General features: G+C 48.0%; 1 pseudogene; it reads left to right on the top strand.

Annotated features, from left to right (window-relative positions):
* Nucleotides 1-8,444: 8,444 nt before the first annotated feature.
* Nucleotides 8,445-24,401, top strand: part of LOC114105490 (transmembrane protein 132B-like) — a 29,325-nt pseudogene continuing 13,368 nt past the window's right edge.

Genomic DNA, 24,401 nt, shown 5'->3' with positions numbered 1-24,401 from the left:
TGCAGCCATCCTAAGAGCTCACAGCAGGTGACATTCTCTGGCCAACAAAGACTTATTTATTTCTGTACTTGAAATGCTGCATTCATGCTTCCTGGCTTGGTCTTGTGATGGTGGTGGCTGTGGTGTCCTGGTCACTGTTACATTTCCAGGACTTGGCACATCAGAGATACTTAATAAATACTTCTGAATGCACACAAGGCTGTTTCTGTGCTTGGCCCTGCTTTCCAATCTCTGCTTCCTCTCTTCTCTACAGGAAGCAGGTCTGAGGCTGCCTGACCTCTGCAGCCAGCCCTCTGAAGTGGCCCCATGAGCTACCTCCATGATGTTGGGCCATCTCGTTGGTCCTGTTTCCTGCTGTCTGTCCCTGATGACCACCATGTTAAGTCACCTAAGTGCTCAGGATGATATGGCCCTTCTTCTGTCACCATCATAGAACTGCTACTGCTCTACTTGAGGTCTTGTGCATTTTGCCCATCAGATCTAGCCACACACTGCTCTTGTTTGCTGCTCGCTCGCTAATCCATCATTTTGTTCTTGGTTCAAGTGCAAATGCTCCAGGTCACTCATGTGAAGCACTGATAGAGTGAGGAAGGCTCATTCAGCATGTCCCAGCATGAACTGCTGTGTCCCAGCATGGACTGCCATGTGGATTGGATGACTGAGCTACTGCCAAGCGTCAGCACACTGAGGGTGAACTCTCCTGGCGTGCCACAAGGAGGCCACTTCTTTCTGGAGACAGACATACTTTTTGAAGGGCTGAAGTCCTAACTTCCACACCTCAGAATGTCACTGTATTTGGAAATAGGTGTCTCTGTTATTTAAGGTGAGGTCATTACAGTGGGCTGCAACTCAGTCCAGCTTGCATCCTTTTACAGAAGAAGTGGGGAGATACAGAGGGCCACCAAGTGTGTGCACGGGGGCTGCTGGCTGAGACACAGCAAGGAGCAGCCCACACACCAGGGACAGAGGCTGCTGGCACCCTGGTCTGGGCTTTCAGGCTCTAGAGCTGTGAGAAGAAAGCCTCCTGGTGTCCGGGGAACACTGTGGTGGTGGTGCCTCCATCCACCCTCCAATCTTATGTGGAGATATGACTTGTGTGTACTCTGAGCAGTTGAGAGCAACAGGAAGGCCACATGGGCAGTAACGGGAAGTGTGTGGTGCCCTGCCCATGGGCATGCATCTCCTGTGGTGAGCAAGGGTCTTTCCACCAAGACCTCATCTTCTCAGAGGGAAAGGGTGCTCTAGACAGAAACCCTGTGTCATTTCTTCTTGGGAAACGATCTGGTTGCCTTTTAATACTGCTCAGCATAAAGCTGACTGTGAGAGAGGTATCACATGGTGATTGTTTTAGAAGTTTCTAGAGGACTCTTTTGAGAGACTTGTCAATCTCTGTAACAAATCCAGCTGGAATTTTAAAAAGGATTATATTAAATATATAGATTATTTTTTTAAGGATTGTTGTCTCTCACAACATCAAGTCTTCTCCTATCCATGAGCATGGGCCTTTCTATTTATTTACATTTTAATTTCTTTCAACAATGTTTTCTAGTTTTCAGTACAAATTTTGCACATCTTTTCTTAAATTGATGCCTGTGTCTTGATGCCATTCTAAATGGAATTACTCTCCTAATTTCATTTTTCTTTTCTTTCTTTTTCTTTTTGGTACTGGGAATTAGACCCAGGGTCTTGTGTGTGCCAGGGAAGCACTCTCCTCTGAGCTCTGTCCCCAGCCCCTTCACTTCACGTTCTGAGTGGGCACAGCTGGCATGTATAAATGCTGGTTTTACTGTTGAAGAAAACAGCCACTCTGGATGTAAGAGTGCCTGTCCCCATTCCTGCTGATGTCGGACTTCTTCACCGAGAGAATGAAGCCAGCAAATCAGGCCAAACCCTAGGAGTGGGGCTTCTCTGGGGAATTGACAGGGGTGTCCAGTAGAGGTGGTTTTCTGTGGTTTGGGATTACAGAGAACCTTTTCCCAGGGTTTATTTTCCATTCAATGAGGCAAGAATATATGAGAGACAGAGGAAAAACTGCCTGAAAAAGTTCGTGAATCTTCCGAATCTGATGGCTTCGCTGGAGGAGATGAGCACTTTTCTGGGAAGTCCCTGCAGGGGGACAGGTGAGGATGGGGCATGACTTGGTCCCTCAGCATGCTTGCAGCCAGCTCACTATGTACTTCCAGGTGAGCTCTGTATGCTACACGTGCATATCTACAAACCCAGATGTCCATGTGACCATGCCTGACATCACTCTTCCCCTCTGTGTTAATAAACATTCTCATTGGTCCAGAGGACTTGATTTCACTCCTCCTTATGGCTTTACCCTGTAGCATGAACCTTCCTCCCTGAAATTTATGGGAAATTGAAGGCCCAGGAGATGGCAATGTTCTGTGAGGAGGAAGAGCTCACAGCAGTAGGAACAGGTGTGGAGACCCTAGAGAAAGGAAAGGCTGGGTGCTTGCCAGGATTGAGGATGCTGACCGGAGCTCAAGACAGAGTCACGTAAGTTATGTCAGGAAGGTGGGAGCTCAAGCATGCAGGTTCCTCAGGGTGCTGAGAGGGCTCGGGATGCTTCTTTAGGATCAGTGAGAAGGTACTCAAGTTTTTTATAATTGTATGCATTTGAAATAGATAACGTTTTGATAAACATAGCGAAATATCTCTACCATCAAACAAACTAAAATATGCATACAACACATCCTTACAATTTTACTGTTTTCTTGGGAGGGGCACCTCAAGTCAACTGTCCCTGAAAATCTCCACTCTGCACCACAGAACTGCTAACTACTGTCACTGTGCAGTGCTCTGGACCTGTAGATGCACCCATTCTGTGTAGACACCCCTGCTGTGCCTTTGCCACCTCCTCCCCGCCCCCTTCCCTGGTAGTCACCTTGCTCCTCCATTTCTGCATAGTCAGCTGTTCATAGACTCCACATGTAAGTGAGATCATGTAGTATTTTGCTTTTCTGCATCTGGCTCATTTCACTGAAGACTTCCAGGCAAAGGAGAAGGATGCTCTGATTCTTGTTAAAAATAAATAAATCAGCAACAGAGCAGGTGGTGGGAGAGTGGCTGGAGACCCTGGTGTGGCTTCAGTAATCATGCTGGTGAGCTGGGGCTGCTGGTCCTAGCAAGAGGCAGCAGAAGTTCCAACAGGGGAAGACCCCTCTCCAGGCGAGCCCCCGTGTGCCGGCTCAGGTCTGCGCACCCTGGTTGGCAGGATGGTGTCTGCAGGCTGGGATGCCCCGTGCATTAGGAACAAGACACCCTGCTACCGGGTTCCCCTTTCCAGCATGCAGGATGCATGTTGCCCTGGGAAGAAGCTGTTCCTGCTGCATATTGAAAGTCTTGTCTCAGACAGACTTTTGGCAGCTGTTGTGACATATTGTTTGTCATTGTGTATCTTAAGAAAAAGCACTCCTTGTGACAGCGAGCAGTCTGTTGAAACAGCTGCCAGAACCTGGAGGCTAGTCTCCCTTGCTGAGGAGGAGAGTGCTCCTGCACCTGCCTCCGAGCTCTAGGACACGGGAGTGAGGCTGCCCAGAGTCTTCTAATCACAGAAGCAGGTCCCCAAACTGTATCTCCACTTAGCAAACCCTTTCAAACAGAGCAGGGCTCCTTCATCCACAGAGAAAGCTCAGGCAGAAGAGGGAGTGGCAGCAAATGCATGTGTCATGTTGCAGCAGGCTGGGTGGACACTAGGGACAGAGCCCGGACTTCCCAGAACACTTCAGGATCACATACTTAGGCATCCCCAAATGGCTTCCATTCTCTCACATCCAACTCTTATTTAAACTGCTTGAAATATACAAATCACCCAGGCCTTTAGTGGACTCAATTTTTAATGAGTAAAAGGGATCTTTCTTTACAGTCTGTCAAGTATTAGAGGCTCACAGAAGAACCGACCCTGGAAACTGCTAGTTTAGGGTGGTGGCTTTTAGCTTTTAGCATCATTGAACTGCAGCACCAAGGCTGGTGTTCTGGCTTGGAATGCAGAATCCTGGGCCACCAGCATCTAGAGAATGATTTGGGATCTGCCTGTGTCCTTGGACTCAGTGGTGATGTTGGAGTCCCCAGATGAGTGTCCAATGGACCCCAGAACATGCCCAAGGGCCCTGGCAGCTCACAGCATTATTTGGTGCATAATCTTCACTTTGCTCCCCTGTGGCTTGAAGGGAGCTCTAGGCAGACGATGGAGACAGGAAGCAAGTCCACGTCTACGGCCTCCAATTCCACACCTTTCCCTGAATGCCGCTCCATGTCTTATTCTCTTTGTCATCAGCAACCTGACTTATTTTCCCCAGAGTCTCCATTACAGTTCTTGTCTCTTTACAGTATATATGAACACCCAAGAGTTAGGGTTTGGATATGAGGTGTCCCCAGAAAGCCTTGTGTGAGACGACACAGGAATGTCCAGAGGTGGACTGATTGTGAGAGCAGTAACCTAATCACCGGATACATTCACTTGAAGAATTAATCATTTGAAAGGACTAGTGCACTGGGTAGTAACGGGGGAGCAGGTCAGGTGTGAGGGGAGGAAGTAGGTCACTAGGGTGTCCTTGTTTTGTCCCCGGTGCCTGCCTCTCTCTTGCCTTCTTGGCCACCATGAACTGAGCAGCTCTCTCCACCACACCTTTCCGCCATGATGTTCTGCCTCACCTCAGATTTAGAGCCATGGAGTTAGCCAACCATGGACTGAGACATCTGTAACCATGAGCCAAAAATAAACATTTCCTTCTGCAAATTGTTCTTGTTAGGTATTGTGATCACAGAGTCCAAAAAGCTAACAACAAGCTCATTTAAAGCACCATGTGACAGAATAGTCTATATAAATTTCTTTCCAGTTAAAAAGAAGTAAACTAACGACCGTAACCTTAGTACTGCACAAAGGCCACAGCCTGCCCATGGATAGCTCCCTGGGCAGGAGGAGGATTCCACTGGAGTAAACCAGGCTCAGTAGGAAGGCAGCTCAAGACCACTGGGTCCAGACTCCAGCCAGAGGTGTCAGCCTCTCTCCCACCAAGTGAGCTGCAGCTCTGAGTGTGTCTGGACCTGCTGGGCTGCTGGGCACACTTGGGGTTTTGGGTGTAACACATGGAACCACATCTGAATGGCCCCTTCACATTATGGAGCCTGTAGTTTGAGATCTCAGTAGTTCACGGTTACAGCAGATGGCAGTCCAGCGACCTGTTCAGCTGGATCAGCAGTTTATGACACCTTTCAGTCAGACAGAGGCATCTCTAGAAAGGGTCCCTTTTCTCATGTGCATAGAAGAGCTGTCACTGTCCACAATGGCACCGAACTGGGGGTGGAACCTTCTCTGTATTGGCCCAGAGTAGCAATTCATGAAGTAACAGCACCCATTTGCTGAAGGCCTGCTTGGTGCCAGCAACTCTGTGGGGCTCTCTGGAGACAAAGAGAACAAAGCAAGGAAGCACTCAGTCCCTGAACTCCCCAGGGACAGGGAGACCAGATAACCACGGACACACCTGGTCACCATGGGCCACAGGAGGTGAAGGAGAGTTCCATGTGTACATGGGTGGAGGGGCTGAGTGCTGTGGGAGGCCTCTGAGGCAGAGAGAGGTGCGTGGTGGGAAGTCCTCTGGCTTCACAAGCTGCTTTTTGGGCATCTGAGCTGATTTCCAGCTTCTCAGACTTGAATCTGTGGCTGAAACCAGTGATGCAGCATTTTGGCCAAGTCGAGAGGATGTTGTTATTGCGCTCTCCCCACTGCCCCAGGTCATGATAAGGCTCTTGAGATGCACCCTGATAAAGGTTAGGGTGGCATGCCCATCCATCAGGAGGCAGGGGACAGGGCAGATTCCCTCCTCAAGCTTAGTGATCTCTAACAGGAATGCCATGGGGCAGGTCCTCGGAGGGGATTAAAGAGACCAGGACCAGGCAGACACTGAGAATCCAGACAGGTCATTGACAACAGGCCCTGGTATAGGTGTCCTGCAGTCCTGTACCAGCCCGGGACTCTGGCTCGTGAGGTGACCAGGGTTGATTCACGGACTGGACTGTTATCAGATGATTGAGACTGCCTGTGACCAGTGTCCAGTGACCTCTTCTTCCTCTTCTTTTCGAGCAGTTTGGGGAGGGGTTTTGCTTCCCGGGACAGATGATTGTATGTACTGCCTGAAGTCTGTTTCTCACAGACACGTACACATGGACATGTGTCCCCCGACCCTCCTGCACCTGCCTACCTGTGTCGGTACACTCTCTCTCTCACAGACACATACACATGGACACACATCCCCTGACCTCCTGTGCCTGCCCACCTGTTTTTCTCATCTCTGGAGTTGGCATCAGAAGCTGTCAGAGATTCTTGGATCTTTCAGGTGACCTGAGGCGTGCCTTTTGATCTCTCCTTCCACTGTGCTCTGCCATCTGTACCTCAGTGGCCAGCCCTGTTCCATCTTCCCCTCAAGAGAGGTAACAGGTGAACCCGAAGTTTAAAAATCCATGTTTTCTGTATAAAGTCTGATGTGGACAGAACTAGACAGTCTGGCCTGAGGCAGATCAGCCATTTGGAAGATAAACAAGATTTAAGAGGAAGGTTTTACAGGGGGATGTCATCAAGCTCTTTGAGTCTGGCCTGGGTGAGAATGGGGATTGGCAGGTGGGGGATTCAGGTCTGCAGAAGCCACTGAGATCTCATAGCCAATTGTGAGAGACTTGGGGAGGCATACGTTGTGACATGGGGAAAGGAAGATGCAAATACCACTCAACAGCCAGGGTGTGACATTCACAACACAGATGGAAGCCGTTCATTCAGCACAGTGCCTGGGAAACTGTCAGAAGGGTTGTGCTGTTCTTTTAATTTTCAAATTCGTTTAGTTATTTACCCACTCACTTATTTTAGTAGCATATAAATCCATTCTACCTTTTAGGGAGGTTGAAAGAAGGAAGAAAGCTTTAGTTATCCTTACAAAAAATGGGTCATTAGAAAAGCATCATTATGTCCAAAGGACTTTGTTGTTAGAAAAACCTGGCCTAAAGATCAAGGTATTATAGGCAGAAAATAAGCAATCCATTAATTACTTCATCCACTGAATTATCCACTTGAAAATTCATTCACTCATCGACCTATTCATCTTTGTATCCATTCGTCCACCTATCTGTTCAGCCACTCATCCATCCACCCATCCATCCATTCACCCACCCATCCACCCATACATTTACCCATCCACCCATCTATCCATCCACCTATCCACCCACCCATCCACCCATCTATCCATCTACCCATCTATCCATCCACCCATCCATCATCAATCCATCCATCCACTCATCCATCTACCCATCTATCCGTCCACCCACCCATCCATCCACCCATCCATCTACCCATCTATCCATCCATCCACCCATCCATCTACCCATCCTTCTATCCACCCATCCATCCATCCATCCATCCACCCATCCATCTGCCCACCTATTCATCCACCCATCCATCTACCCATCCATTTGTCCATCCTCCTATCCATCTTCCCATCCATTCATCCCTCCATGCAAGCATCTTTCTTTTAGGTTTCAAGTGCTGGTCTCAGCTAAGCACTGCTGTAAGAGAAGAGGACACAACAGTTAAATGAGAGGTTTGTACCCTCTTGTGCCTGCTCTAGAGAAGGCTGTAGAAAGTGAGTAAGGCACCATAAACAAAATATTTCACATAGTGATAAACTGATGAAAAAGAGAGAATAATGGCTTGCCATGTGAGGTTAGGTAGGTGGTCAGGCATAGCCCCTCTGAAAGTTGAGTAAATCAAGACCCAAATAAGAAAAATACAGCCACACCATAACCTGCAATCTGGAGAGTGTTCAGGCTGTGCACACAGCCAAGGCAGACATCCTGCAGTGCTCACAGTCCTGGGATGGGGACAGGGACAGGCCCACATGGCTCAGGCCCAGGAAGGAGAGCAGTGTGCAGGCAGTGAGGGGGGCAGGGGCAGATCATGGCTCATCCTGTGGGCTATGGCCATGAACCTGTGTTCACTCAGCAAAAGGAACTTCCAGGAGGTGGCTCTGTGGAGAGCTCAAGGATTCCTTCCATTTCTTGTGGAAAAATTTGTGGCCCTGCAGGGAAAGCAGTGTGCAGGAGGTGTGCCTGTGAGCGTGGCTGTCACTGGCTAGGCCTGCAGCAGGCATGCTGGGGCTGGATCACCAGGTGAGGTCACATTCCAGCTGCAAATACACACCATTCTTATAAAAAGCTGAGATGTTTCCACTTCCCATCCACCCTGGCTGGGACCAGGGGCACAGGCAGGTCTCTGCTGATAATCAGGACCACAAACATTCCAGAGCCCTGGGTGTGCCCACCCCCAGAGAAGGTGTCAGCTTAGAAACTCAGGTGCTGGACCATGGGGGCAGGAGGACAGGGCACCTCCTTGAGGCTCTGAAGTTGGTATTTCAGATGCTGTGCAAAGAAGTCCTGCCCAGCTGTGCCCCACCATGGCAGCTGTGATGGGTGAGGACATGTGGGCTCATCCTGAGCAGATCCAAGGATTAGCAAGCGAGAGGGTGTTTGCAAGAAGAACGATAGGACAGAGAGTCATGTGTGTTTGTAGGAGGGTCTTTTATTGCAGGAGAGGGTGAGTGCTCGGGGAAGAAGAGACAGTGGGTGAATTGGGTGCTCAGGACTTGCCGGGATCACCCTTAATATGCTGTGTGACTTTGTCTAAGCCAGGGGACCTCTTTGAACCTTGGTATCTTCATCTGGTAAATGACAGTACCCCTTCCCTGCCTGCCTCCCAGGGTTGTTATGGCTCCCATAGGTGGGAGGTGTGCTATATTGGGAGAAGGAGGCAGATTCTTATAAGACCTGGGAGGTGGGCAGCAACACACTTTTGTCAAAATGAGTCATAGCCGCTGGTGCATGGAAGTGGCTGGTTTGAAGCCACAGCAAATCCAGGGAAGTGTTCCTGCCTGAAAATGAAACTGAGTTTCTAAAAGAAGCTCCCATGTAAATTAGGCAGCAGCTGAACTGTTGCTAGTGCTTATTGAAGGTTTCCCTGTGTCTCCTGCAAATTGGACGAGAGGCTGATACATTCAGTTCCTTTGACACTTAGAGTCATTGACGGTGCAGAGCTAGGAGGAAGCTCCGGGTGATTCCAGCCCTGACACTCCCTGGCTGTCTGTCCTTGGGCATGAGACTAAGCAGCTCTGATTTTTGGCATTGTCACATATGAAATGTAGCCGTGGGCTCTATGGTAGAATCAGAGACACAGGGAAGTGGGGTCCCTGGGAGGCCTGTGAGTAGGAGAGGATGTTTGAGTGGCAGGGGTTGGGACACTCATCCTGATGGGGTCACTTGTGTCTCATTCCAGTCTTGAACCCATCCAAGGGCTGGGAAAATTCCAGGGAGCGATTGTTTTGGGTTGGTCCCACACTGAACCTGGGGCGCTGGTCAGCGGTGGGCAAGTCTTCAGGCTGAAGGACTAAGACAGACAGGCTTATGTGGCCTGGCCATGTTCATCTGGGTGTGGACAGTCTCCCTATGCTGAAATAATGATACCCTGCTTTCTTGCTGTCTTTGGGGTTTATGACCTTCAAAATCTAGTTCCAGCTTCTATCATGACAAATGAATGTGTAGATTGGACCTTGTGAGTGCCTGATAGAGCCCAGGACCATGCAGTCTGAGGAGTGGGGACGAGTGGGGACAACTCCTTGGTCTCTCTTCTGGAGTCCTCACTTGGTCTCCTCAGCACAGGAAACAGCTCCTGCAGGTGAAGTACCCCAGGGCTGGGCACCTTTCCTTCCTGCCTCACAGCAGGTGAGCTGCACCCAGATGCCCCCGCTGCCTCTGAGTCTCCCCTGCAAATAGAATTTAGAGTTTATGTCTGTGAGCTTCAATTCTCACATTAGGGAAAAAATAAAACCCCGTCATATGTATTTTAAACTAAATTAATGGAAAAGAAATTGCCAAATGGAATTTGCTGACCTGCTGCCATTTAACCACAGATATTCTTGTTTTCCTTCTTCCTAGAGTTCAACAGAGTTAGTATTGCTGTTATTGAATGCCATCTAGTAATCCTCTGGATATGGTGCTGAGAGGTGTCATCAGAAAGGGGACTCCAATTGGAGATTCTTTTCCTGCCTGAGTCCCACAGGTGGCATGCATCCAAGCAGGGCGCTGACTGGCAGCCTGTGAGAAAAGAGGGTCACTCTGCTGGAAACGCTAGGAGGGCCCCATCATTGGGACAGGTCTTTAGAGAGCAAAGTTGACCCCTTAAGAGTGCCCTGAACAAAGCTACAGCATTTCAACTAGGCAGAGGAGAGACATTTTTGAGACTGCTATGCAGCCTCAGAGGACTGCAGGTTTTGGAATTGCTAAGAGTAAATTTTAAATGATTTCCCAAAACTAATGAGCATGTGGGCTGATGGCTGCATTACTTGACTGTTTATCACTCCACAGTGTCAACGCACATCCACATGTTTCATTCTGTTCCACAAACATCTACAATTATTATTTGTCAATTAAAATTTTAAAAAGTAAAAATAAGTGACCTGAGTGTGAATGCCATTGGATAACAGGAGGCACAGAGGATGGGAACGCCCTGCAGTGCAAAAACTCATCGTAAAACAGGAAAACAAACTGTTTCTCCAAACTAGTGACATCTTTATTAAAGGGTGGGTGAGGTTGAAGCTGTTCTTAATAAAGCTGGGGCCATGGAATTTGTTCTGTGTTTTCCTGCCAAGCTGAGTCAGGGCTGGCCCTTCTCGCCTTGCTTTATGAGCAGGGGAGGACAGTCCACCTGTGTGGATGATGGTGATAGAACAAGAGAGTTGAATGTCTCACATTGTGAAAGAAACACCTTTGAAGCCACCAGTTTCTATTGTGGGTCCTGAAATGCTCCACGCGTGTCCGGATGCAAAGTTATTACTTGCTAAGTTGTTATAATAACCGAACAAAGCACCTAGGTCATTTTTAAGCTGAATGGCTGGGTTTATCAGTGGATGAATCTTTTGAGCCCTTCCTAAGACCTCGTGGTACCTCCTTTGCAAGACGCAGCATAAGGCAGGAGCCAGAGAAAGGACAACACCATCAGAGGCTCTTCCTGAGCCTTGCTGAGCCTCCCCAGCCTTCTCTGACACGAGTAGTCCCACAAGTAGGTAGGGGAAACCAGAAAAGCATCATATCTTTTTTCTGTCATATTGATCCATAAATAAATTAACCCTGTTTTAATTATGTTCACACTCCTATGGAAATTTTATCCCAAAGAAGTCCTGCTGAGGGGAGCTCTAGTTTCTGGGGCTTGGGGTGGATCATTGCAGGCCCAGTTCAAAGGACCCAGGGAGGCCTCCAAACATCTCTTTCCCCGCTGGAGTCCCGTTCCTTGTCCCCTAAACACACCCACACTTGGCAAGACCACCCAGGTCAACTGAGGGGAGCTCCTGATAGTGTGGAGCTTGCTAATTACCTCACACACCCTCCTGATTGAGGCCTCTTTTAGCAATGCAAAATTAAATCACACTCTCCTGTGCACACGGGAGCTCTCAGTGCCACAGATGCAGCCACGTGAACTGTTGTGTGGGCCCCTGGCGTGGGCACATCCCTGAGGAAGCCTCTCACCTGTGGGGGCAAAGGAGAGATGGCCCTGGAGTGGGGCCTGATGAGCACTGCCTGGAGGGGTGGGAGCAGGAGTGGGGCTGAGGCCAGTAGCTCCTGTGAGGCCCGGCAGCACTGCCTCAGCTGCCTGGGCTTCAGCCCACACAGCCACGCGGTGGACAGTCAGACGGCTGTGCTTTTTATCTGTTATGTTTTCTTTGTTTGATTAACTGTGAAATCTACTTTCTTAACTAATTTTAAGTGCCATTGACTATAATGACTACATTTTACCACAGGTTCCAGAGCTTTCTTCCCTTGCTTGGCTGAAACTTTCCACCACCTGATTCTGAAGCCCACTCCTCCCCCTCGGGCCCTGGTAGCCAGCATTCCAGCCTCTGTTTCCATGACTGCTGCTTTACTCAGCTCACTTAAGTGGAGTTATGCAGGATCTGCACGTCTCCAACTAGACTGATAGTACGACGTCCTTGAGGTTTATCCCCCTGTTGTGCATGGAAGAATTTTTCCCTTTTTTAAGACTGGCTAGTACTGTATGGTATGCATGTACCACATTTTCTTTATCATTCATCTGCAGCGGATACCAGGTTTGTCTCTATCTTTTGACTACAGTGGACAGCAAGGAACCTGGAAGCGTAGCCATCTCTTTGCATCCTCATCTCAGTTCTTTGGGAGAAATAACCCATAAGTGACATTGTTGGCTTATTTGCTGGCTCTCTTGAGTTCTCAGGAGAGCTCCTGTGCTGTCTCCTGCAGTGGCTCACCATCCTATAGCCTACCGACAGTGTGCAAGGGTTCCATTTTCCCCACAGCTTTACAAAATTCAAATGCCATATATAAACCTGCAAAGGCCCCTAGCGTCTCCCAACCTGTGCCCTCGTAGCCTAGAAAACCCTTTATATTTTTATTATTTATTTATTTGATTTTTTTTTTTAACCCGAGGATTGAACACAGGGGCACTGGACCACTGAGCCACATATCCAGCTCTATTTTGTATTATATTCAGAAACAGGGTCTCACTGAGTTGCTAAGCACCTTGCCATTGCTGAGGCTCGCTTTGAACTCAATCCTCCTATCTCAGCTTCCCCAGCCGCTGGGATTACAGGCATGTGTGATGGTACCCAGCCCTTTATATTTACATATATATAAAATATCCCTTTCTGGTTTTGCTGTGCATTTTCTTCATCATTAAGGATACTGAACATCTTCCCATGTCTTCCTTAGAGATGTCTACTCAGGTCTTTTGCCTCATTCCTAAATCACTAGTTTTTCTTGCTACTGAGAAACAGTCTGAAGTGCTCCACAAGGATCTCATTGTCAGTGAGGTCACCAGAGCTTCATGACAACCATACAGGAAGGTTAATTCATATTCCAGAGTCACTGTTGCTGCCTTGGATTCCAACCATCTTACAGATTTCCTCCAAAGTGTTTACCTCAGCTGTGCTGGTTGATCTGGGTTGAGTTGTAATTAAACAGCAGTGCTGTGCTTGCTAGCTCTGCGGCCACTCGATGTTACATTAAATTTTAATTCAGCCTGGACTGGATAAGGAGATTCTTCCAGATGACAAGGGAATACTTTAGCGGGGAGGGGGCATTGCAGGCGAAATTAAGCAGAGGTTCTCTGAAATGCTCTCATGGCTTTCTCCATGGGAGTGATTAGGGGTAAGTGCTCAGAATTACCACTTAATGTTGCAGCCCCCTTGAGAGGACAGCAGGGCCTGGGCAAGTGGGGCACCTAGAGCAGGAGAGAAACAACTCTAAGCTTTACTTTTCCAAGTTTTTGCCTTCTCTCTGTCTCCCTCTGTTCTTCTAGACATGCAATTGCATGTGCACCCGGGTGTTCAAAGTGGGCTGTGGCTTCCGCTTGCTCCCTCCTCCTGCCCCCTCTGCCTTGCCAACACCTGTAAGTCCTGGCTCCCTTCTGTTCTAGTTTGAATAGTTTCTACTGACATGTCTGTGTTCACTCATATTTTCTTTTATCTTGTCTAATCGGCCGCTAATCCCACATACTTTTTTCTAGTTTTCATTCCTGGAAGTTTGATGTCATGATGTCCTGTTGCCTACATCTGTGTCGGTTCTCAGTTGATTTCTAGTGACTGAGTTTTCTCCTCTTTAGGGGGGTGGTAATTCCTTTATTTTTCACATGTCTGGTAATTTTTAATTGGATGTAGAACATTGTAGATTCACCTTGTGTTAGATATTTTTGGATTCCTATAAATAGTCTTATGATTTGTTCTGGGGCAAGGTTAAGGTACAAGGGGAAAAGTTGACCATTTTGGATCTTGTCTTATACATTTTTTGGGCAAATGCAGCTCTACATCTAAGGATAATTATCCCGTGCTAGTAAGACAAGTCTCTTCTGAGTGTTTTACCAGATGCCCTGAAAAACATGAACTTGAAACTTGGAGTTTGTGATAATTAATGCAGCTTTTCTATATTGACTGGAAACTTCTAGGGGGCAAAACCTAATATTTGTATTTTTCTGTTCAGTAAAGCTCAGCGCAGTGCTTTTGTACAGAACTTACTAGTCAAGGTACTTTAAGTTGCAAATGACAGAAACCTCATTTCAGGCTGATTTAAACAAAGCAACTCCTGAAGCTAACATGCCTAGGGCAGCAGGTTCAGGTACAGTGTGATCCAGCAACTTGGGTCTTCACAGGGAGTGACTCTCTCCACCTCTTCAGCCTGCTTTTCCTGGCTTGGAATTCACTCCCAGGAAGTTCTTTGCCTGGAAATGTTCCTAGCATCTCTCAACCTGTGCCCTTAGTTTAGAAAGCCCAGTGGGGAGATAATTTTATATGTCTTTTCTCAAACAGTTCCAGCCAAAGTTCTGAGATTCAACATAGCTGGTGTGTCTTGGGTCACATGATCACACCAGAACCTGCCACTTGGTCAAGAGAATAGAACCCCTGATTTAGGATCCAGCAGCCTATGGTCATGCACCATGTCTGTGTCGATGGCAGTGGCTGTCCTACCTAGCTTGCACACACTGATGGTGGAAGAAGAACAGCACCTGATGGAGGAGCACCACCCTGCTGCTAAGGACATAGAGGGCAGCCTGGCAGGAGCTCGGCAGTCACTCCCAATAGCATGGCTGAGGCCGAGGTCAGGAGGCCATCGTTACAACTCAGTTGCCTGTGCACAAAGTGTGCGCTGCTCCACGGAGGTAAGGGTACCACAGTGATAGCATTCTCCTCTGCCTCACCTCCCTGCTTCCTCTCCACCTCAGCATTCACATTGCACCCGACGTTTCCCTGGGGAGACTGGAAATGGATGGGTTTAGGCCATTTTTGTATTTATTTTGTGTTTGCTCCCTGCATGCCCCGGGGTGGGGGGACCCTGGAAGGAGACGCATTCAGTGAGCAACACCAAGTGCACGGGGAAGTAGGCAGATGCACGGGCAAGTGGGCTTCCTCTGCCCATACCTCTCCCTTCTTAGCTTGTCATTGTTTTCAAACACTGATTTCAAAATTGCTATTCACTGTTGACAAGGAGCTATTGATTGCACCTTTAAAATCAATGACAAACAGGTGGTTTGTAGAATTAGTCAGTGATGGTATTTACCTCTTCAGGATCACTGTAAGAATGATGAGAGAAATCTAAATATATCCAGCAGACCTCGAGGCAGATCCACAGTGTCTTCAGAGTGGCAAAGCTGTGGACACATGGAACGTTCAGATCTGTTCTGGGTACACAGCATCGTAGGTATTATAGAAAATATCATTCTCTGTGCTGTCAGCACCTTCATTTTCTTTCCTTAGGGCTGGGATGGGAGGACGAGGGGAATGCATACTGATTTGGAAAGTGGTGTGGGGGCATGCTTGGCCCCTGGGTCAACGCAGATGTGTTGGACATCTTACCTGTTCCACGGAGCCGGGAGAGCAGACCGTTGGGTGTTTGTGCCCTGTCACACGGGGGCCACAGTGCCTGGGGTGTACCAGCTGCTCTGGCCCTTGCTCTTCCCCACAGAAACAGGCACTAGCAGGCACAGCTGCACCCAGCCCTTTGGAACCTTTTCCATCACTCTGGGTCTGGAGCAGTCTTTCTGAGTGCCTGTGATAATGGCAGTAGCTAAAATTGAGCATGTTCCCTATGTGCTAGCCGAGCTGAGTACCCTGGGCACCAAGTCGCCCCTCAGGACCCAGAGCACCCCTGGAGGAGGGGTGCTATTGTGATCCCCATTTCCAAGATGAGGAAATGGAGACACAGGCACCTAAAAAGCACACTTTACAGGGCTTGACTTGCAGCTGATGGCCACATGGACACTGGCCAACGGTGCACAAGCCGTGCCAGCCCAGCTCCTCCCCAGGGGTTCCACCTCTCAGACTCCACTGCACCTGGGAGTCATCATGAGACCTAGGGAAGTGCAAGAGACAGAGTGGGACGTGGGAGAGAACAGTCCAGGGGAAGCTGTGCCATTCCAGGCAGAGAGAACTAGTAGGATGGGCATGTTGAACCCCTCTGCCCCCCACCCATTCCTCCTCCTGTGACTAGGCACAAGCACTGGGCATGGTGGCTGCCGCCACATCACCACAGAGCATCCCCAGGCTGGTGGCAAGCTGCTGTTCCGGCCCTGTGGCACTGAACCAAGGCCCGCCTGTCCTTCCTCCACACTGCTGTGCTGGTGGGAGGAAGAAGAGGCTGCTGCAGTTCCTGGTTTAATTCACCCAATCAAGCCCCTGTCACACAGGCTGAGCCTTGACACCACCAGCCAGTCTGGCCCCAGGGCTATGTGCTTCACCTCCCTTCTGACCTTCTGCTGAAGTGTCAGATGTGATTCCAGGGCCCGGGAGTCACTGGGACCAGAAATGCACGTGTGTGTTCTGGTGAAGCTCGCAGGCCCATGTTTTTAAATGTTTAAAATGATAACAAATATGCTCTATTTAGAATTGCAAATTCTGCAAATGCCGTGTAGGGAAAGACTGGATGCTAGGAGCCTAATTTGGGGGACATTTGGCAAGGACAAACTGAGATGGTTAACTTTTTACAGTTCCCTGGTTTGGACTGTGTCTGGAAGCGGGGAGAGGAGATTGCTGGAATCTGGTGGGGAATCCTGAGGTGGAGATGTTTATATTCTGTGATTGGCCTTCCTTTATTTTGTTTTTGTTTGTTTGTGCGTCTGTGCTTTTAAATCTGAGCCAAAAACAGTGCTACATTCTACTCTATTGTAAGCTTAGCCGAGCAGATGGTCATTTCCAAAGCAAATGTTCTGGAGCCATTTTGAAAAGTGTTAAGCAATAAACAAACCCAGGCTGATTGTGCTGAGTGGGGCGCGTGTGAGGACCGCAAGGCTCTGCGGACAAGGTGAGGGTACGTGCAGCAGGGAACCGGGAGCTCCCCGTGATCACCCAGACAGAGCAGTCCCTTGTGGCCATCCCAGGTCATGGGGGGACACCATCCAGGGGCCTTCTCTGGTCGTGTGCTGTGAACTCAGGGACTTCACACAGATGATCTTTAAATGCAAGGTGGGGCACAGCCCATACGGCTGGCCCCTGCATCAGCGACCCTCTCCCCACTAACCCTGAGGCTGCTGCCGTGCACCTTTCTGTTCTTTTCAGTACATGGGGATTTCAAACAGGGTCAACTCTCAAGAGAAAGGCTACTTGACTCTGAAGATCATGGCCACTGCGGGAGTTGGCTCTGCTCTCAGATCAGGCCTATGGCCAAGGACATGGTATGCGTATCACCTCATGGCTCTGCCCCTTCCCAAAACTAGTCTGGCTCAGCAAGCCCTCTGAAGAGCTGGGTCCAGGTGACCTTGCCCAGAGGGGACGATTGACAGCAGAGACTCTCCTAGATAGGGTGCTGCTGCTCCAAGCTGCCTGGAAAGGGGGCCCTGGCCCTTCATCTGGAGCAGCAGGAGCCTCCTGTGTGGCCCTCCTGATGAGGAGAGTGCCCACCCTGTGTTCACAGCCATGCCCCCAGACCCCCAGGCTGTTTCCATAGGTGATGTGCATGTCCGCTTTCTTGTTAGTTTTCTTTAACTTTTTAACTTAACAACAATCTTTAACTTAATTCCGTAATCGCAAAATCCCTGTAACAATCAGAATCAGACTCCTTAGATTTCTTAATATGTTAAAATAGACAGCTTATTGAAATGGTATCCATGTCCTCACTTGACATTAACTTGAATATTAACACACTTCCGTCTTGCCATAAGAGCGTCTGGTGCTTCTTGATTCTGGCTGACCAGATTCATATATGTGAATTCATTAGCATGCAGTCCACAGTTCTTTCGGGCTCTCAACGCTGTTTTAATCGTGATACTTTGTGTTTCTGCCTATTTTTTTAACACACTGGTTGGTCTTTTCCTTGTGTAGCAGAGAACTCAGAAGTGAGCTCTTCCAGTGCAGAGTGGAGTCCTCAGAAACAGCCCTCCTCCTTCAACATTTAAAAAAGCCCCTTGGGCTCCATCTAGTCATTCACTTTAGAAGAAAATACACCCAGTTCTGTTGCTCTGCGCAGTGGTCGAGTTGAAGTCTGCTTTCGTCTCAAGGACTTCAAGGTAGGCAGAAAAGCCTTAAAGGTTTCTCCTTCCATAGAAGAGATCTAAGAGGAGTTAATTTCTACCCATAGTCTAACGTTAGGGCTAATGATTTAGGAAGGTGACTGCTGCTTAAGCTATAGTATTAAGGCGAGATTGCAATAAATCACCAAGTTGATCTTAAAGCAGGAGACGGAAACTTAATCCACCAGCCAGTGGTCTGGATCCACCAGCTGGTGGGCCAAGGGGCAGGATGCAAGTCTGCACCCTTTGACCCCCTCCTGGGGTTTGAGTACATCTATTATAGCCCAAACCCACATTAATCATAAGTGGCTGTTGCTATGATTCAAAACCATAAACAAACGTCATGAGATCTGAAATCACAAGCAGAAAAGGAAGTGAGCCAAAATGTCTCTAGTTGAGTACAAGTTACAGAATGGTTACTAATGTCTGGACAATCCATCTCTAGACAAGGTAGCTTGTCCAGGAAAAATGGGAACTAAAGAGAGAACACTTTTACATTGTATAAGAATTACCATTCTGTGTTGCCAAACCTGCTGAGCTAAGCCACTGTAGGTGGGCACTGAGGCGGGCCTTCCCACGGGAGAAGCATTTCTTACCTGACGTGGAGTCTCAGGGTAAGATGGGTAAGATGGAGTCTGTTTGGTCATTGCCCGTACAGCCTGGCTCAGAACAATAGGTTGTCTTGGTACAGGAAAAAAATGATCTTTCACAATCAATACTGAAGAATAATTTTACTTGGAAACCCCAATTGACCATGACATGTTTCTTGGTTGTTGTGACTTAACTTTGTCATGGGACAAAGGTGAACTAACTCACCAGCTTCCTGGAGTCTCTGTGCTGTCGCCGTATCACTGCTGGCCTTCCACAAATGGAAGGGCACGAAAATGAGCCAGGTTCCACCAGACTATGCAAGGCCCTCTGCAGAGGTGCAGAAGCCTGTCCACCCATGGTTAACTAGTTGTTCTTAGCACCATGGGAACTTAGAGTTAGCCTGAGGTGTCCCCTAAAGCTCCTGTGTTAACGTCAAAAGTGACATTAATGAGTAACAGAAGTGAGCAGTGGGATCCTGAGGTTGAGGAGAAGGTTCTACACGCTGGGCTTACTAAGCTGGGACTTCCTTTCAAAAAATCAATTTACCTGCACCTCTGCCCATCCTAAGTCAATAGGATACACTAAATTCCTCAGCAAAAACATATTATCTGCAGAAGAAAGCAGACCTGACGGGAGCTTTGGCACATGCCTCTCATCCCATTGACTCAGGAGGCTGAGGCAGGAGGATCACAACTTCAAGACCAGCCTCAGCAACTTAGTGAGGCCTAATTAACTTCAGTGAGACCCTGTCTCAATATAAAAAATAAAAACACTGGGGATGAGGCTCAGTGGAACAATTTTAGACTCATTACTCAGAATAGTAGATTCAGTCCCCAGTGCCAAAAAAAAAAAAAATTCCTAAAAGAAATTGAGGCCTGAAAAGCTCCTCCCTGCCATTAAGAGGAACATAAGTTGCCCCAAGAGGGTGAATATTTTGTGACCTTTACATAGAGCAGATTCCAGAATTCAGGCAGATATAATAATTAGAACCAGTCAGTGTGGGTCACAGTCACCCAGAGTTGCCTGGATCCTCAGCATGTCAAATCCCCCCTTGTGGGGTATGGCCACGTGCAGTGGGGACTTGAAAGTCTGAGACAGTCCTGTTGTCAGTCAGAAGTCAAGAGGTGGACCTGACCAGGACTCTCCAGAAACTTCCCTGGGCCCCAATAAACCTGAAGAAGAGGTTTACCTTTCATCTCCAAGAGGACACACTGTCTCCCGTGAGACTGTCCCTTTTCCTCTCCCACCTAATTCTCAGGCCCACTGCTCTGAGTGCCACAGCTAAGCTTTCCCAGTGTGCTCAGCAGAACTGGGGTCAGGACAGCCTCAGCAGCCGTGGCTTCATGTTGGACCCTTGCTCTGTAACAAAATGATCTGTCTTGGAGAACTGTGGCCTCTCAGTCCGTCCTCGTCTGAGTGGACTGACTCGGTGGCATCTGAGGGCAGGTGAGTGTGGCTGAGGAGGCGGGTCATGGAGACTGCTCTGGAACCATGGAGTAGGGAAGATGGACCTCCCCATATGGTGAGCACCCTCAGTCCTTCCTGGTTGGCTACAACAGAAAGGTGAAAGGAGTTCACACTGACTTTCTCTGACTGCTTGGACTCTGACATCACCACTTGCCCTTGGACTTAGGAGGCTGATGCCATTGGTACTCCTCCTTCTCAGGCCTTTACCCTGCACTGGAATTTACACCACCAGCTTCACAGGTCTCCAGTTAAACATTCTCCATAGTCACCACATGAGTAAATTCTTCATAATCTATCTATCTATCTATCTATAAATATATATATATATATATATATATATATATATATATATATATATATATATATGTAGATATGTGTATATTTATAATTGTTGATACCCAGGCTGTCCCCAACGATGGCTCAATATTTCAACTTTATGATGGTATAAAAGGAATATTCATTCAGTAGGAGTTGTACTTCAGGTTGTGAATTTTTATCTTTCCCAGGCTGGCAGTAGTATCTCAGTGCTGGGCAGCTATGTAGAGCTCTGCACAATCATGAGAGTCCACAGCAGTCTCCATGGAGTATCGTGTTACCAGCTATAGAGATCCCTAGGTTAGGTGTAGCAAGCACATCTCAACTTAGGTTATTTTTATGTCCACATTTTTTGGACATAATCACATTATAAATTGAAGGGCATCTTTATTTATCTATTTGTTTATCTTTAATACACCTTGTTTCCATAATAGTCCTCCCTCAGTGTCCATAGGGAATTGGTTTCTGGACCTCCACAGACACCCAAATCTACAAATTCTCCTGTCCTTATATCAGACATTGTCGTGTTTGCACATAACCCGTGAGCATCCTCCCACATACTTTAAATCATTTCTACATTACTTACACTACCTACAAGATGCAGAAGCTGTATAGATAGCTGTATAGATAGCTGTTAGGGGATGAGGATAAAAAGGGAAAAAAAAAACTATGTTCAGTTTGGAAATGGGTTTTTATTGGTTTGTTTGATTTATTTGCTTTTGCTTTTCTAAAAATAAAAAATACTTTGGATCCACTAGTTGTTCACATCCACAGACAGGAACCTGAAGAGCCGAGGTCCAAGTGTGCTTCATAGTCTCCTGTGGATCCTGGCAGATGCCTCACTTCAGAAGACAACAAACAGCTCTTGCCTCTTCCCCTGTGCGCTGCATAAAAATGGGGTTTTCTTCTCAGCAGTCAGCCTGGTGCTCAGAGGGAAACCCCAGGGTCCGCAGACCATCAGGTTCTGAGCATGTGAACACTCTGCTGAAGGACCCCAGATTGCAGACCCAGGGGCCAGTGTCAACGGATAGGATGTAATTAATGAGCCGCGGTGTCATCACTTTAATGTCCACATTGGTGGAACATTATACCATGATGACCTGATCATTGGGTGGAGCTGTGTTCTTCTTTGAAGCTCTCTGGCTCCATCCTGGCTCCTCTAGGACTCTGTGGTGCTCATCAGCATCCTTCAGAAGGTCCGCTCTTCAAAAGTGCAGTGACTGTTCCCCTCCCAGGGAGGGTTCTAGAGGCTGAATGTCCCTGCACAGCACATATAAGGAGATACTGCCCACAGTGGAGATTTGCACATTACTCAGGGAGAAAGCCTCAACAATGCCCATGTCAGTGGCAGTAATATGAAAAGCGCATCTTTTGTGTGGCCCAGGATTATAATCCTTTGGGGTGACAGAGAAAGACATTTTTAAGAATCCACAATTTGGAAAAAAAGATTCAACAGTCTGGGCTGTTGAGCCTAATGTAGTAAAATCAGAAGGAGAGAATGTAAAGTTGAGGAAGCAGGTCCAAAGAGAACGCCTTTGCAGTGTGAGAAGGCGGAAGGTGTGGCTGAGCCACTGCAGGTGAGCGCGTATGGAACTGGGCCGCTGAGGAGTGCACGGCATCAGATGGTCCCTGTTGATGGGGTTACCAGACACACACTTGTCTTAGGACTTCAGTGAATAGAGGTGATTTCACATTAAGGTAGGTAGGTAGGTAGATAGGAGATGACTTTCTCTGTACAGAGCAATGTGTATGGGGTTTTGGGAGCTATTATGGAGCATCTTTGGCTTCTTCCTAACCCAGCTATAATCTAACTCATGATTTCAATAGACTAGTATTTATTGAGCATTTATTATGAGCCAGGCACTATTATAACCATACTGACTGAATTAAACCATCTAACAAGCTATTAAAGGACCTAATACTACTTATCACACTGTTTATAGTGAAGGAACAGAGACACCAAGAGGCTAACATCACACAGCCTGCTTTGCTGGCTCCAGAGCCAACATTCTTGACCACTAGGTATTAATGGAGTGCCACTTATAGAGCACAGGCCTTGTTCTTATGGAAACAGGAACCCAGTGTCTGGTTCCAAAGGAACTCACAGCAAAGTGCTTGTCTTTCCCCAGCTGGGCATTCAGAAGCAGGTGATTGATGGCTTCCTTGTCATTACAGGAAGAAGGAGCAGGATCCTGACTTCTGTATTGTGATGACAATGTGATATAGGAACATGGACTTTCTGACCAAGAGGAGGGCTCACGTCTTCATGTATTAGCAATCGTATTGTTTATCAGCAAATCATGGTGTTCATTCAGTGTCTCAGAAGCCTATCATCCCTCATTAGCTGGGGACGCTCTCTTTCATTCTAATGGAGTGAGAGAAGCCCACTCCTGCTCACCTTGGCGATGGTGTCTGCCAGTTTATTTCTGCAGTAACTCACTTTCTCAGCCTTCGCTATCAGCTGGACGAGGCACTAATGAGGTGTTCAAGGGCCCATAATGAGCACCGGCGTCTTCAGGCCATCCAGCCCCAGGAAAGCTGCTTGTTTCCAGCTCCGTCTGTGACAGGTGAGGGTAGGCAGGTGTCTTCTGATGGATGTGCTGTCAGAGGACATCTGAAGTTGCCTGCTGTGGGCTGGAAGGAGACTTCATGTGGCCTTTGGAAAAGCATCACTGGCTTTGAGATAGCAGTGGATTTCCTGGGTTAACCTGTAGTGGCTTTAAGAAAGAGACTTGGTACCAAGTTGTTTTTTAAGGGTTGAATTTATAGAGAAGATCTGCTAGAGAGCCGGAGCTGAGCCAGTGTTGGAATCCAACTCCACCTGACTCCCAAGTCTTCCATGATGAATGGCACCATCCACTGGCACCCGTATGGTCACAGATGGATCCTGTAGGGGTCGGGAATGCATGCCTTCACTTCTGATGGTGTTTAATTGAGTATGCATAGATTATGTTCTAAGTGTCATGTGGGGTGGCAGTGATGGACAAGGTCCTGGTCTCCTAGACCTGCCGTTTTTAGGATAAGGAGAGATCAGCAGAGTAATCAATGAGCACACCTACCTGGGTGAGAGCAGCAGAGCCTGACAGAGTCCACTGCCGCCCGTGGGCTAGAACTGGGCAGGAAGAGGCAGATCTCAGGGAAGGAAGCCTGAGCACCCCGGGCCCCTGAGCACTGCCGTTTTGGCTGGGAGGGTGTCCTCCACACAGGTCGTCAGTGCATGTTTTCTAAGAATGTTCAGGTCACTCGACAGATGCTTTGGAGGGTATTGGCGTGAGAGAGAGAGAACCCAGGCTCCCCAGAAGGGCCAGGTGTCTCTCTGAATTGCTATATTATCATTGTGGTGATTGTTATTGTTAAATTACTAGAAGGTAATTTAAGAATTACCTTCAAGTGAAGCAGAAAAATGCCATTCCTGTATGGTACAAATAAAAAGAGAAATGAATGAGAAGGTAGACCTCATTCTATACAACATCCTGGCTGTATCACAGGAGACACGCACATACACCTGCTCTGGTACTAGAGTTTAATAAACTGAGCAGGAGTGGGGTGGCCAGGAGTGATGGAGAGGAGGAGGGGCCTTAGCTCGACTTTCTGTCACGCCAGAAAATGAGTCTTTGTTCTAGAAACTTGCTCACAGTTGGAAAAGGACTTTCCCCATCCACCTATGTGCTGCCCCTATGCAAATATGCATACACACAAGAGGCTCCTGCTTCTTGGGCCCCCAGGAGACAAGCCCTAAGCAGTCCTCTGTCCCCAGCTCTCTGGCATCACTGAAAATTTGTCTGCACTCTGCCTCTTGGATGTGAACTTAAGCCCATAAATTCACAAGCTGCTATGACTGGAAGACTTCCTTGGCCCTGGACTGAAATAAACCCTTAAGACAGTGGTGTGATGGTCCCATAATTTAAAATCTCCTGAGCACAGTGTGATTATAGGGAGACCTGATGTTGTAGGTCAAGGTCCT

Source organism: Marmota flaviventris, chromosome 1 (assembly GCF_047511675.1).
Source record: "Marmota flaviventris isolate mMarFla1 chromosome 1, mMarFla1.hap1, whole genome shotgun sequence".
Classification (NCBI taxonomy): Eukaryota; Metazoa; Chordata; class Mammalia; order Rodentia; family Sciuridae; genus Marmota; species Marmota flaviventris.
The sequence above is the reverse complement of the archived record's forward strand: the minus strand, read 5'-3'. Positions and strand labels throughout refer to the sequence as shown.